We start from the raw sequence: 14,306 nt of genomic DNA on the forward strand, positions 1-14,306 counted from the left end.
TGTTTTGTTTTTTTTGTTTTTGTTTTTGTTTGTTTTTTGTTTTTGTTTTTTTGGGGGGGTTTGTTTTTTTTGTTTTTTGTTTTTTTCGGTTTGTTTTTATTTTTTTACTAAAATATTATTTTTAAATATTCCAAACGTCAAATAGAATGTTGAATTCTTTTTTTATTTTGTACCACACTTTTATTATTTTATTATTCTTTTTTAAGTAGTTACAGACGTTTACTCCCTTGCAAATGTCTCCTAAAATTTCTATATCTAGAAAGAAGTTTCATTCATTTCCTCTCCTCCTCCTTAAGGGAAGTAACTATGTTTAAAGGAATTTAGAGTTTTTAAAGATAATTACCCACCAGTAAGAAAATCCAAGCTGGATAAAGTAAATTTTTGGAGGAACTAAAGTGAATAGCAACATGCTGCACAGATAAGTACGACGAACTGATGAATCGGAATAAAATATCTAGTTTTTTAGGGTTGAAGCAATTAATGACAAAAATTGAGAATCCAACAAGATAATTTTATATACTAAACGAACAATACTTGTAAGGATATTCATTTTGTCTTTAATCAAAAATAAATAATGAATTTTAAGAAATTTAAAAGTAATATTTGTTGAACATTTTTTATTTTATTCAAAATTTGTGCCCAAAACTAAACGAAAATTCCATGAGCAGAGTTTCTTTCCTAGAACTGTCCATTTGTGGAACACAATACTGCATGTCTGCTTCTCGGCTGACAATAACATGGTCGTCTTTAAATCTAATGTGACTAAATTCCTATTGAGTCATCCTCTTAGCTTTACCCTAGTTCCACCATTACTGATTTTACTGTCTCACCATCTACCTAACAATTAACCCTTATTTTAGACTGGTGCTACCAGATCAGGCTGTCTATTGGCTTCCTGAGACGAAATGCACCTACATCGATTTTCTCTTTTTGTTTTCTATTCTCTTTTGTAAAACTTAATTATGTTCTGCAAAAACAAAAACAACAACCCCCTTCCCCTCTTTTCTTTTCCTTCCCTACTTACCAACCCCGCCCCCCTTTTTTTTTGCCTTGTTGGTAGGGCACTAGAATAAGCCAACTGCCCCCCTGCAGAGGATAAAAATCCCTCAATGGGGTAACCAGTTAGCCGTGGGTTGCTACCCGTAATGCCTTAGGACGTGATCCTGGTGATTGAGCTAACCTAGACCTGTGTGCATAAAAGTCTAGGCACTGCAACACATTACTTTGGCCTTTACTTCGGCTAAATGGGCGGTTGGAGAAGCCCGATCCGACCAATCGGCCAGTCACGCTAAGCCCTAGCACTTACACCCAAAGTACCAATTACCACAACAAAGAACAAAACTTAAAGGTACTCCCATCTTTTTTTTTCTTCCCCCACTACAAAAAATAGGCAAACCAAGTAAGTGCTAGAAGGCGATGGCAAGGGTCAATCAATTGGAAAGACCAGAACTCAACACTCCATTTGAGCAAATGTATTTTTGAAGACATATTGAACAGAAAATATAGTGCTTGAGAATTCCTCCACGTCGCCCCGACATGGTCAAGGCGAATGGGTTTCCCCCTTAATGTGCCCCAATTTTGGACTCCGAAGTGGGTAGGGAGCGTGGTTGATGAAAAATAAATCCCAAAATCCATGGCTGATAAAAACAAATGCATCCCCCTCAAAACCCTTAAAAGAAACAATTACTCTGACACTGACCTCTCAAGCTCAGATGAAGAACAAAAATTAAAAACTAGAAAAACCGCTCCAACTATAGACGAGGGAAACTTCCCACGATTTTTGGTTATTGAATTAATCGAAAATAAAAAAAATTGGAAATTTATCACCTTCCCTAATAGAAAAGACATTATCCACAAAAAGTAAACCAAAAACGATCAAAAAAACAAAAGATGGAAATCTACTAGTTGAGATAACCAACCTTAGAGATGCTCAATCTCTACTCAAAATGAAGAACTTCCATGAGTACAAGTGCAAAGTCTTTCCCCATAAAACACTAAACACTTCGAAAGGAGTAGTTCAAAGTTATGAACTATCGCTAGAAGCCAGAAAAATAGTTGAGACGTACATGAAAGACAACACATATGCTGAGACAACAAAAAAGACAACTAAACCATACCAACATAATGAAATAAATGATCAATATAGGGAACTGATAAACCAACTGATTACATTAAACATTAAAGAATGGCCAGAATTTCAAAATAGCCTAAAAGAAAAATACTCAAATCTGGGAAACAAAATAGAAATAACAAATTCAAACAAAGAAAATAATATTCCATCCACAACAGAACCATTAAAAATATAATCACAGAAACCAACAAAACAACCACCAGAAATTAATAAAAACATAAGCAATGATAAAACAGCAAATAAAGAATGTTCCAGAAAAGAAGAAAACCAAACAATAGACACTCAAAATAGATTCCAAATTCTAGAAAAAATGGAAACCGAAAACATCCTAGATAAAAAAAAAAGAAACCAAACACAAGTAATCAAGAGGGAAAAAATGAACAAGAAGCCAAAACAGCAACATCTCAAGCAAGATCCAGATCGGCGTCCAGATCCAAACAAAAAAAAAGAAAAAACCCAGCAAAACACTTCACCAAAGACACAAACTCCAACAAAAGATAAACCCTCTACTTCTAAAGAGATGGAAATAGAGGAAAACCAAACATCCTCATGGATAGAAATAAAACACAACAAATTAACCAATGGAATTGTTGTGGAATAAGATCTAACTATAATGAACTTCTTATATTTACCTCACTCTTCAACCCAGCCATTGTTTGCTTACAAGAAACCTTCCTACAAAACAATAACCATTTCAAAACACCAAACTATGAACAATACAACTATTTCCATAACACAGGCTTTCGTGCTAATGAAGGCACCTCAATTCTTGTAAGGAATAACATACCTCCAAGCAATTTCTCTGTCAAAACAAATCTCCAAGCAATTACAACTCAAGTCACATTACACAAAACAATCACAATCTGCTCAATATACCTCCCTCCTCATGAACCAATAAATGAAAATGAACTAGAAAATTTAATAAACCAACTACCTTCACCATTCATTCTTCTAGGAGACTTTAACTGCCACAGTACGTTATGGGGATGCGAAGTCACAAACTCAAAAGGAAACAAAATTGAACAATTAATTAACAAAAATAACTTGTGCCTTCTCAATCAAAAAAATCCCACATACTTAAGTCCAACAAACGGATCAAATAGTGCCATTGATCTTACCATGTGTGATCCATCAAGCTTCTTGGATTATACATGGAGCACTTACAAAGAACCCTATGGAAGTGATCACTTCCCTATTATAATCAATTACAGTAACTCCATCCAAAACCACATACCCAGGTGGAACACAAACAAAGCCAACTGGGCCGAATTTAAAGAACTTTGTTCACTAAAACTAACAGAACATCAAATCCAAACAATAGAAGAATTCACGGAAGTACTCATAACAATAGCCAAAAAATGCATACCCAAAATTTCTCCTGAAAAAACAAACAAACCATGGTTCAATCCAGAATGTAAAACAGCCATTAGACAGAGAAAGGCAGCCTTAAGAAAATTTAAAGAACAACCCACAACGAACAACTTAATAGAATACAAATACAAAAGAGCTAAAACTCGAAAAACAATTAAAGAATCCAAAAGATCCTGCTGGCAACAATTTGTCAACAAAATCAACATCACCACTAAACCCAAAACCGTCTGGGAAATGATTAGGAAAATAACTGGAAAATATAATCCGAATCCAATCAAACATCTTCTCACAAATAGTCAGAAAATAACTGATAAAAAAGATATTGCTAACACACTAGCTAAAACCTTTGCCGAGAACTCATCCTCAAAACACTACAACAGACAATTTCAAATAATTAAGAAACATGAAGAAAGAAACTTAACTCCAAAAACCAAGAGCCTTACAATGAAATCTTCTCACTCAATGAACTAGAAACCGCCATAGAAAAATCCCATAACTCAGCTGTAGGATCAGATGAAGTGCACTACAGCTTCCTTAAAGAAATTCCACCCGAATCATTAAAACTCCTTCTCAAAATTTATAATAAAATATGGGAAACAAAAGATTTCCCAACTTCATAGAAAAATGCAACAATAATACGATACTCAAATTAGGAAAAGATACATCAAACCCAGAAAACTACAGACCAATAGCTCTCACAAGCTGCCTATGCAAAACGTTCGAAAGAATGATTAACTACCGTCTTATATGGTATCTAGATGACAACAAAATAATTTCTGAAGTCCAGTGTGGATACCAAAAAAATCGAGGACATATAGACCACATCGCTAACCTCGAAAATTATATCAGAGAAGCTTTTATCAATAAGGAACACATAACATCTGTTTTTTTTTCGATCTTAAGAAAGCATATGAAACTATCTGGAAACACGGTATCATAAAAGATCTTCACAACATTGGACTAATATTACCTAAATTCATAAAAAACTTCCTAACAGACAGATCTTTCCAAGTTCGCATAGACTCAACTTTATCAGACCCACAAAATCAAGGAGTGCCCCAAGGCAGCATATTATCAACAACTATCTTTAACATAAAAATCAATAACATTATAAAAGAACTCTCTTCTGATATACAAAGCTCCTTATATGTAGCTCAATCAGCTACAGATCTAAATACACTCATACTATTGAAAGAAAACTACAACATAACATAAATAAAATTAATAAATGGGCAACTAAGAATGGTTTCAAATTCTCCAAAACTAAAACAAAATGCATCCATTTCTGTAACCAACGCAAACTCCACCCTGACCTAACCTTACAGATTGAAGGCGAAAAAATTCCATTCGTAAATGAACACAAGCACCTGGGAATCATTTTTGACAAAAAACTAAATTTCATTCCACACATCAATCACATCAAAACCAAATGTAATAAAGCATTACAACTCCTACGAGTCATCGCCCATACAGATTGGGGAGCTGACAAGAACACACTACTCAAACTATGTAGAGCATTAATTAGATCAAAAATAGATTATGGTAGCTTCATATATCAATCCACCAGAAAGTCATATCTAATAACCCTCAACACAATATGCCACTCCGGACTAAAACTAGCACTAGGAGCATTTCCAACCTCCCCTGTAGAAAGCCTGTATGCAGAAGCGCATGAAAATCCTCCAATGCTCAGAAATCAAAACCTTGGTCTAAAATACTACACAAAACTTACAGCCAACCCCACAAACCCAGCACACAATAGCACTTTAAATCCAAACCGTAAACACCTTTTCGACCAAAAAGAAAATGCAATCAAAACCTTTGGACTTAGAATAAAATCGATTTCCAAAGAAGCAAGTCTACCCATAACTAAAATTCACGAAACTGTCCTACTCAAAACCCCTCCCTGGAAAATCGTATCCCCCTAACATCGACCTAAGTTTAATTAAATATGAAAAGAAACATACTCATCCAATAACTTATGATGATAATCTCGATAAAAGCAAAGAAAATTATCCAGACCACACACACATCTATACAGATGGGTCTAACCAAAATAACGCAACAGCCAGTGCAGCAATACTCAATAAATCAATCAAAAAACATTCAAACCTCCCAAAAGAAACCTCAATCTTCAGTGCTGAAATACATGCTCTAATCCTAGCTCTCAAACTCGCCTCCAATAACAAAAAAAAAAAAAAAAAATTTATAATCCTTTCCGACTCCCAATCTACTCTAAAAGCGATTAAAAAATAAAAAGAGGAACAACCCCCTAATCGCAAAATTACTCCAAAAATTAACTGAACTAAACAGTAAAAAAGAAATCATTTTCTGCTGGATACCGAACCATTCCGGTATTAAAGGTAATGAATTAGCAGATTCAGCAGCAAAAAACGCCTTAAATCTCCCAATCGATGCAAATTTTAAAATTCCATACATAGATCTAAAAAGACGTATCAACGCATATACAACAGAGAAATGGCAAACCTACTGGAATGAACACCCTAACAACAAACTTCACGAAATCATGCCAAAAATAAAAAAAACAAGAACAAAATACGAAATTAAACAGAAAAGAAGACGTCAAACTAACAATAATAAAAATAGGCCATACCCACTTAATCCACTCATATCTCCTAAAAAAAGAAAGCCAACCCATCTGTATACCTTGTCAAACATCACTCACAATCAAACACATATTAATTGAATGTACTGATTTTGTAACAGTAAGAAATCGATTCTACAAAGAAAACACTATTAAAGAGTTATTTGATAAAAACAATCCCCACACCATACTCTCATATCTTAAAAAAATTGGCCTTTATAAAATATTTTAAAAAGAACCCTTTATACAACGGTTCTGGATATGACCTAAAACTATATCCGATGGTGAGGTCCCACCTTGCGGGCCTTGAGAAGTGTGGAGCCACCCTTTAATTGCCATTGCTCCCAGGTCCACTCTGACCCAGAGTGGTAGTACCTGTTAGTGTCCCAACTATGGGTTAAATAGAATCCGACTTAAAAAACAAATATACTCCATTAAAAATCGTTCCTCAAAATAACTAGATTTGGCATTAAATAACCTGAAAAAGGTTGATATGCCATAAAACAAAAACAACCAACCAACCTTATTTTAGAGTGGCCTCCGAGCCTTGATAAAGATGACCTTCCAAATGAAAAAACAAATTAAGAAATTTAAAAATAGTTTGTTGAATCTTTTCTATTTTATTTAATCTTACACTAAAATCAAAACCATAGTGTGTTTTCTTCGTTTTTCGCTTGTTTGTTTTTCATTCATGTTTTATGTTCGTTTCAATTTGATTCTTAGTGTTATTATGCAATTGTAATTACAAATGTCTAATCTATATTACTCACAGAAGGAATCTATCTATCTATAAACCATCGATATATATATATATATATATATATATATATATATATATATATATATATATATAGCAAAAATGGTAATTAGTAAAAACCTGAAGAGTGCTCAATATTATTGCAGAGCAAATATGCGTTTTATTTTTTTATTACCGTTTTATCTGTTTAATTACACATATTTCGGTTGCCGGGCCATATCTACGATCCAGCAGCCTCGTCGGACCTTGCAGAAATGGCTATTATTATTTGGAAGAACGATTTTAGAGGAAATACCAGAAGAAAAAGGGGGGGGGGCAATAGTTAAGTTTTGAAGTTTAAAATACATTAGATTGTAGTGTGGTGGGGGATTAGCAAATTCAGCTAGGCGTGGGTGGAGATATAGTGATATAGGGAGGGGAGAGAGGGAGATAAAAAGGAGGGGTAAGGAGAAGAGGAGGTATTTCAATATTATATCAAAATAAATATATATATATATATATAACACAATTACGTTGACACACCGTTTCTCACCAGATCACCAAAGTTAAGCAACGATAATCCGTGCCAGTACCAGATGAGTGGCCATTTGGGAAAGCTAGGTGCTGTATGTATCACGCCAAGACGTTGAAATTTCCAGATTGGTATCTGGGTGCGCGTTTAATTCACTGGGAGAGATTCATCCCTGGTCTCTGTTAATACCTGCATCTTAGAGAAGGAAAGACTCTGATGTAAAACCTGAGGTCTATCTTGTGGCAGCCATTGCACCGACAAAGATTAGCAGTTGTACCAAAACAGTGTGGTTGGTTCTGCACAAAGTCTTCACCATTATAAAAAAATCATCTGTGTGGATTTTCTGAACAACTTAGTTGTGGCCGAGCTCATGCATAGAAATCGACGCAAGGGTTCATCAAATATAAAGCTAATTTGTCTGTGTATATCAGTTAAACGGTTTACCCAACTACAATTTGGGCATCTTCAAGTCTAACATAAACAAATTCTTGTTGAACCGTCCCCTTAAGTAATGCAATTTACCAAATTTACAATACTAACGATTACTACGATATTATCCCATTGACTACTGTACACTCATTAACCCTTATCCTCGAGTGGCTTCCGGGCCTTGATAAGTGGTGGCTTTTATGTAAAAAATTTATATAAGAGCCAAGCTAACTCCAAATTTGAAACCAGCACTGTCAATCCGACGTCCTTAACGATTATAAAAGGTCTTGAAGCTTTTGTAAAACTCATTTAAAATTAAAAGTAGGTAAAAATAAAATTAAATTAGGAACAAATTTTCGTTCTCTTTTATCTGACCAAACAACATATTTATAAGAAATGTTTATACTTTTATGTCAACTCATTATACATATTTGATACATTGTTTACTTTGAAGAGAAAACATTTATCCTTTTTTTATTATAAAAAAATATCTAATAAATATTCACTAATATTTTTTTTTTACTTTAATAAGAATTTTTATTTTATGTTTATTTTGAATAATCAAGTTATTTTAGATGTATGCTGAGGAGTACTCGTTTCAGTGAGTTAAAATGACAAAATGTTTCCGTTTGATCGGTAGCAGTATCGATAAATCTATCGCTTTCAGTTTCAATGCATTTTGTTTGTTTTTTTGTTTTTTGTTTTTTTCTATAGTGTTCCAGTTATTTTCTAATATCAATCATGAACCCGAATATTAAAAAAAAAAAAAAAATACTGTTCAAAAATATCTAATGGATGTTCGAATGTTGGTTATAAAATTCAGGAAAAGATGAGAAACACGGCATAGACTTCGTGGGCCTCCGGGACAAGATCACAGTGTAGTATCTGTTCTGGTGCTACACTTCATTTTTTCTGTCCTCGATCAGTGGAGAGAAATTTCATGATCGAGGCAATTTTTGTTTTTATTTTTGTTCCTATCCAGCGCCCCATTTTTGGGGAGCTGGATCCCCCCCCCCCCACATTAAAAACTGGCCTTGTATCTAACTCTGCCCTCGTGGGGGAGGCAAGTAAAAAGGAACGACAGAATTTTAAACTATTTTTACTCTTAAGTTGTAACTTGCATATCACAGTGTTTATTTGATTAATAATTTAAAGGTTTAATATTTCTTTCTTTTTTTTAATATATTTTATGATAGTTTTGTACTTCTATAAAATGGCATGTTTATTCGACATAAGCTGTAAATTTCAATTCAATATCTCATTACTCAGTTTTCCTATGTAGAAATTACCATTTTGTTTGGTTATCATTGCCTTTATGTAGAACTGTGTTTTTATACTATAATATTTAAAAAGATATTGTTGGCATGCTTACAGAACTTCAACATTCGTTTGAACTCCAATCTTCTCAAGTTTTCTCTTGCCAAACTTTCACAAAAAAAACTCTCGACTGGCTACAACCACTATCAACAATTCCTCCCACTCTTCATCTGTGCCTAAATCTAAACGCAGAGTCCATGAACAAAACTTCTTTCCTAGAACTGCCCGCCTTTAGAACACTGTTCTGCTGGTCTGCTTCTCGGCCAACTACAATATTGTAACCTTCAAGTCTAATGTAAACAAGTTCTTGTTGAACCGTTCCCTTAAATAATCAAATTCTACCCAACTTACACCATAAATTATTACTGCAGTACCACCCTATATTTATTAATCCTTATCCTCGAGTGGCCTTTGGCACTTGATAAGTGGTGACTCCCTTGGAAAAATAAATTTTTTTTTTGTTTAATTTATTTTCTTTTTCTTATTTTTTTCAGGTTAAATATATTTTTATAGTAGACATGAGTAAGGCCTCCTTACAACCAAAATAAAGAGGGCAAATTATATAATTGCCGTGAAATTAAAATAAGGTAAGTTTATTATTTTTACAATTATTGACATTTAAATGCAAAAATATTCTTGCACCTTTGCCATGGCTCCACCCCTTCTTATATCAACAAGTCAAATACTTGTCTCGGGATGAGTATTCTGTTAGTTATTGATAAAATTAACTAAATAGAACAGTTTTGCATTGATTATAAGATTAAAAGCCGGATATATAGGGTGAGTCACAGAAAACGGATGTTTTTAGAATGATCCTTGCTCTAAATATTCCATAATGATCTAGTTTAGTAAATGTTTTTATGTACATTATAAAATTTTTATTGAAATATTCGCAGTTTTGTTTTCCTTAAAAACATCCGTTTCCTGTGACTCAAAGGTCTTAAATTTGAAAGTAAGCTTAAGGTGTCTTGAGAGTTGAGGGAATTTTATGCTTCCTAACAAATTGTTAAAATAATACAAGAAAAATTAAAATTGGAGAATATTTATGTCTAATACCTATGCTTACAATTCCATTGAAATGAGAAATATCTGAGTTTTCATGAAGGGCTTCCAACATCTTCTTCCACAAATCTAAATACAACTAAATATAGCCCACATTAGCCACTATTAAGCCTAGCAGCTGTCTTCCAAAACTCATCAGGTAATTAGTTTGAGTTTACCCCTCGCTCGCGTGCACACACACACACACACGTGTGTGTGAGAAAGAAAGAGATTTAAAAAGATGATATTTGTGTTTATTCTTTGTGAATAGATCTTTTTCAAGGATTACATTTTTTAGATTAAAAAATGTATATAAAATAGACAAGAATCTTGTAAATCAATGTTTGTGTTGAGCAGATTTTTAGTTTTCCAATGGAATCTTGGGTCTAAACAGAATTGTGTAAAGCTCAAATCTATATATCAACAATGTGTACCGATTTCTCACAGAAGAGACGTTGCTAGTCTTTCTCTGCTCTTTCCTTAGTTTTATTGCAGGTGCTCGACTGCGTTTCAATCTGAGGTAGCCTGTAAAACATTCACAACAAAAACTCATTTAGATACAATCACTGTCAATAGTCTCTCTCTCTCTAAAACTAAACTCTCTCTCTCTCTCTCTCTCTCTCTCTCTCTCTCAAACTAAACGAAACTTCCATGAGCATAGTTTCTTTCCAAGAACTGATCATATATGGAACAATGTTTGAGCAAAATAATGTTTATAGACAGTTATACATTTTGCTATTTAGCACATAGATTGAAAAACTAAAAAGCTTGCATGAAAAGCCTAAAACAAGCCAAGATTAAAAAGGATATTCCATCGTGTATTTAGAGTAATGGAGAAATATATTTCAGTTAATTATATATATCCATATACCTTTATATCTATGAAAGTGAGAATGTGTGTGTGTGTGTGTGTGGAACCTTCTCAACCTATACACTCAACAAATTTTTGCTCTACAGACATGAAATTTGGAATATAGGCTATTTAAACATGTGGAAAACTTTTAATAGGTTTTCATTCGAAAAAAAGAGCTGCTAAGGAGTCAAAATTGAAAAACTGGTACTTGGGGGAGGGTCGTCGGATTTGTATCTGTTTGTCAACTGTTTCATAACTATGCATGCGTGAATCGTTCATGTGACAGCTTCCCTATGTTAATAAGTAGGTTTGTAAAAACTTTTTAAAGATCGTGGCAAGCTGGCTTAATGGTTATCGTGCTTTTTGGTTTCGATCTCAGCTTGAGTATTTTTTTTTTACTTACAAGAAGTGAACTGTTTAGAAAAGCATAATACTCGTATGCACATGTCTCAGATTGTTTTTCTTTTTTTTTATATTTGTTTAAGGAATTTAACATTATGTTTAATACCGAGCACTGCCGGGTATATCTGCTAGTGTATGTATATATATATGGTAATTTTTAGTTAAACTATGTATAATTACAGCAAAATTTATTGTTTGACAAAGGAGTACAGATCATTATTAGTCTTTTCTGTAACCCATGGATTTTCAATAAATGGCTCTTATCAGAGGAAATGTTGTTAATAAAATGGGTAGTTATGAATTTTGCTTAAATAGCACATAGATTGAAAATTTTAGATTGAAAAATTAAAAATTAAAAGAATGTGAAAAAGGATACCCAAATTGAAATAATGAATATACTAGAATCGTTATAAAATCCAATGAATATTGACATATTCCAGAATCAATTGCATGTTTTTTAATAGTATATTCCAGGCTATTTTATTGATACTAATATTTAGTTGGACTATTACAATCTGTATTCTTACTGCACTTTAGTATTCCTTTTATATATATAAAGGTAAAAAAAATAGATTGCATTTAGTCCTACTTTTTGATCCCTATTTTGACCACCCTCCATTGGATTTTACCTTGGATTATATATATATATATATATATATATATATATATATAATATGTGTGTGTATGACACGAAGTGTAGGGAAATATGTACTGAACAGGAAACTCTGATGGTATGGCCACATTGAAAGAATGGATGAAAGTTTTGGGGTTAGTAGAATTAGAGAAATTGAGGTAGCAGGGAAGGTCAAGAAAAATGTGGGTGGAAGTGATGAGGACGTACTTCAGAGAAAGAGAGATAAATAAAGCCCTTGCAGAGATAGCTTCGTATGGAAATCAATTTCTTAAAGCTGTCCAACATCTGCCAACATCATGTCAAATGGACGTTAAACCAAAGATAATGATGCTGAATAATAGTTGTCATGTTATCACTTGCTTAGAAGAAACTTGTGAATTCATGTTTTCCCTGATAGTGTGTAAAATAATCATAATAGAAGATTCAATTGGATTTTAATTTGGCAGAGTCAATTTCAGAGCCTGTTACTGTATCCATTAGCCAATTATGAAACCTCGTAATGCTATCACATAAAAAATGTATTTACCTATTGCATAAGTATATAATGAGTGATCGTTCTCATAATTTAATGGAATAAAAGGCTGTAATAGAAAGTTCATATGACTCCAAAAGCTAATTAACAGATTACATCAAAGTTTTGAATAAAAAAATCTATTTTATTGGGCTATACTGAAAAAGGAATTAAAACAACAGTCTTCATAAAGTGCAGCATGCAACTCATTTTTATCAATATGCTGGTTCCAACTGCCACCGCCGGCAAATTAAATCAGATGAGTACTGTAAAAAAGAATAAAATCGATCGCTTTGTGTTCCTACACTAGATTTTCTGCAGGGTCCACACAGGCTTGAAAAGTCCTTGAATTTTTCTTTTGCCTTGAAAAGGCCTTATTTCTATTATTACCTATAAAAAATCCTTGAAAATATGGAAAAGGCCTTTATACTCTTTATATCCAGTAAAAATTTGTTGAAATATTAAAAATAAATCGAAATAAATATTATTGAATTTTTTTTTTTTTTAATTATTAATAAAATAACATTAAAATATTTTTAAAATATTGAAAATAAAATCGAAATACATTGTTCTGAAATTGCATCCTATTATTGTGGATTTGAGAGTTATGTCCCTTTATCACAAAACTACCTGATATAATGTAATCTTTTCCCTCTTCTCTTCTATCTATCTATCTATCTATCTATCTTCTTCTATATAAATAAAGTGAACTCATTTTTCCCCTCCGACTTTGACCTTAATAGGATTAAAAATCATGACATTACATGCAAATGTAATGCATACAAACTGTAGCACATTATCTGAGGAGTGTTATAGGCTTAGTACCTCTACAGTTCCTTGACAATGATACACTCCTATATTTTCTCTGGTGAGAGTCCACTGCCAAAATCAGTTAGATTCAATGGAAGTTGCAACATCTTTTCTATCTATTAGATTCCTCCTTTCCCTGCTCCCCATTTACACCGCAGCGGATGCGTTCACAAGGAACAGTATGAGGAAACACCGGTTTGGAATCGTACAAAGTTATTTATGCCGTTTTGGGGGGATTTTTTTATCTTTTTCCCCTGATTTATACTTTCTGTTATTCCCATAATAAAATAAAAATAAAATAAAAAAATTTAAAAAAAACGCAAAAACACGATTATTATTATTATTATTATTATTATTATTATTGTTGTTGTTGTTTTCTTTTTGCTTTTTTTAGTTAGTGTAAGACACAACCTACGGGACTAACCGGTTTTAACGACTCTAACTGTGAATTCTAACTATGACCTTTGTTTATTAATGCTTTCAACTCAACATTTATTTTTACACAAAGAATTCATTCTTTACTATTTATTATTACCACGCAACGATATCGTGAATTCACTTGCATTACACTTAAATTAAAATTAAAACAAATAAATTCATTTAGAATTCGAGAAAACAAAAAAATTCATTTAGAATTCGAGAAAACAAAAAAATTCATTTAGAATTCGAGTGTGATACGGGACTACTGAAACTAAACCAAAACAAACTTCACTGCGGAATTGATATTTGACCTAATTCACGTTTTGCGCTTTCGCTTCAATGATTCGAGTTCGAGCCCCACCCCTCTCAAACTTTTTGGGGATTTTTCAAACACCCGCCGCACCATTCGTATTGCATCACGTTCATTTTTTTAATTGTTTTTTTTTTTGTTTTTTTTTTCACGATTTTTTTAAATAGTTTTAACATTATTTGTTTTTATAATATTTAAACAGGG

The 14,306-nt window shown here is 32.9% G+C and overlaps 1 protein-coding gene across 6 annotated transcripts in view; it reads left to right on the plus strand.

Moving 5' to 3' along the window:
* LOC145284502 (uncharacterized) overlaps window positions 1-14,306 on the plus strand; it is a 424,059-nt gene that overhangs the window by 326,440 nt on the left and 83,313 nt on the right. For all 6 annotated transcript variants that reach the window (XM_080133383.1, XM_080133382.1, XM_080133384.1 and 3 more), the window contains one exon: window positions 9,616-9,708. The gene's annotated coding sequence lies outside the window, so the exon portion shown is untranslated. The remainder of the gene's footprint in view (window positions 1-9,615; window positions 9,709-14,306) is intronic.

The sequence above is a fragment of the Euprymna scolopes genome, chromosome 9 (genome assembly GCF_053919585.1).
Source record: "Euprymna scolopes isolate OS-2025 chromosome 9, ASM5391958v1, whole genome shotgun sequence".
Classification (NCBI taxonomy): domain Eukaryota; kingdom Metazoa; phylum Mollusca; class Cephalopoda; order Sepiida; family Sepiolidae; genus Euprymna; species Euprymna scolopes.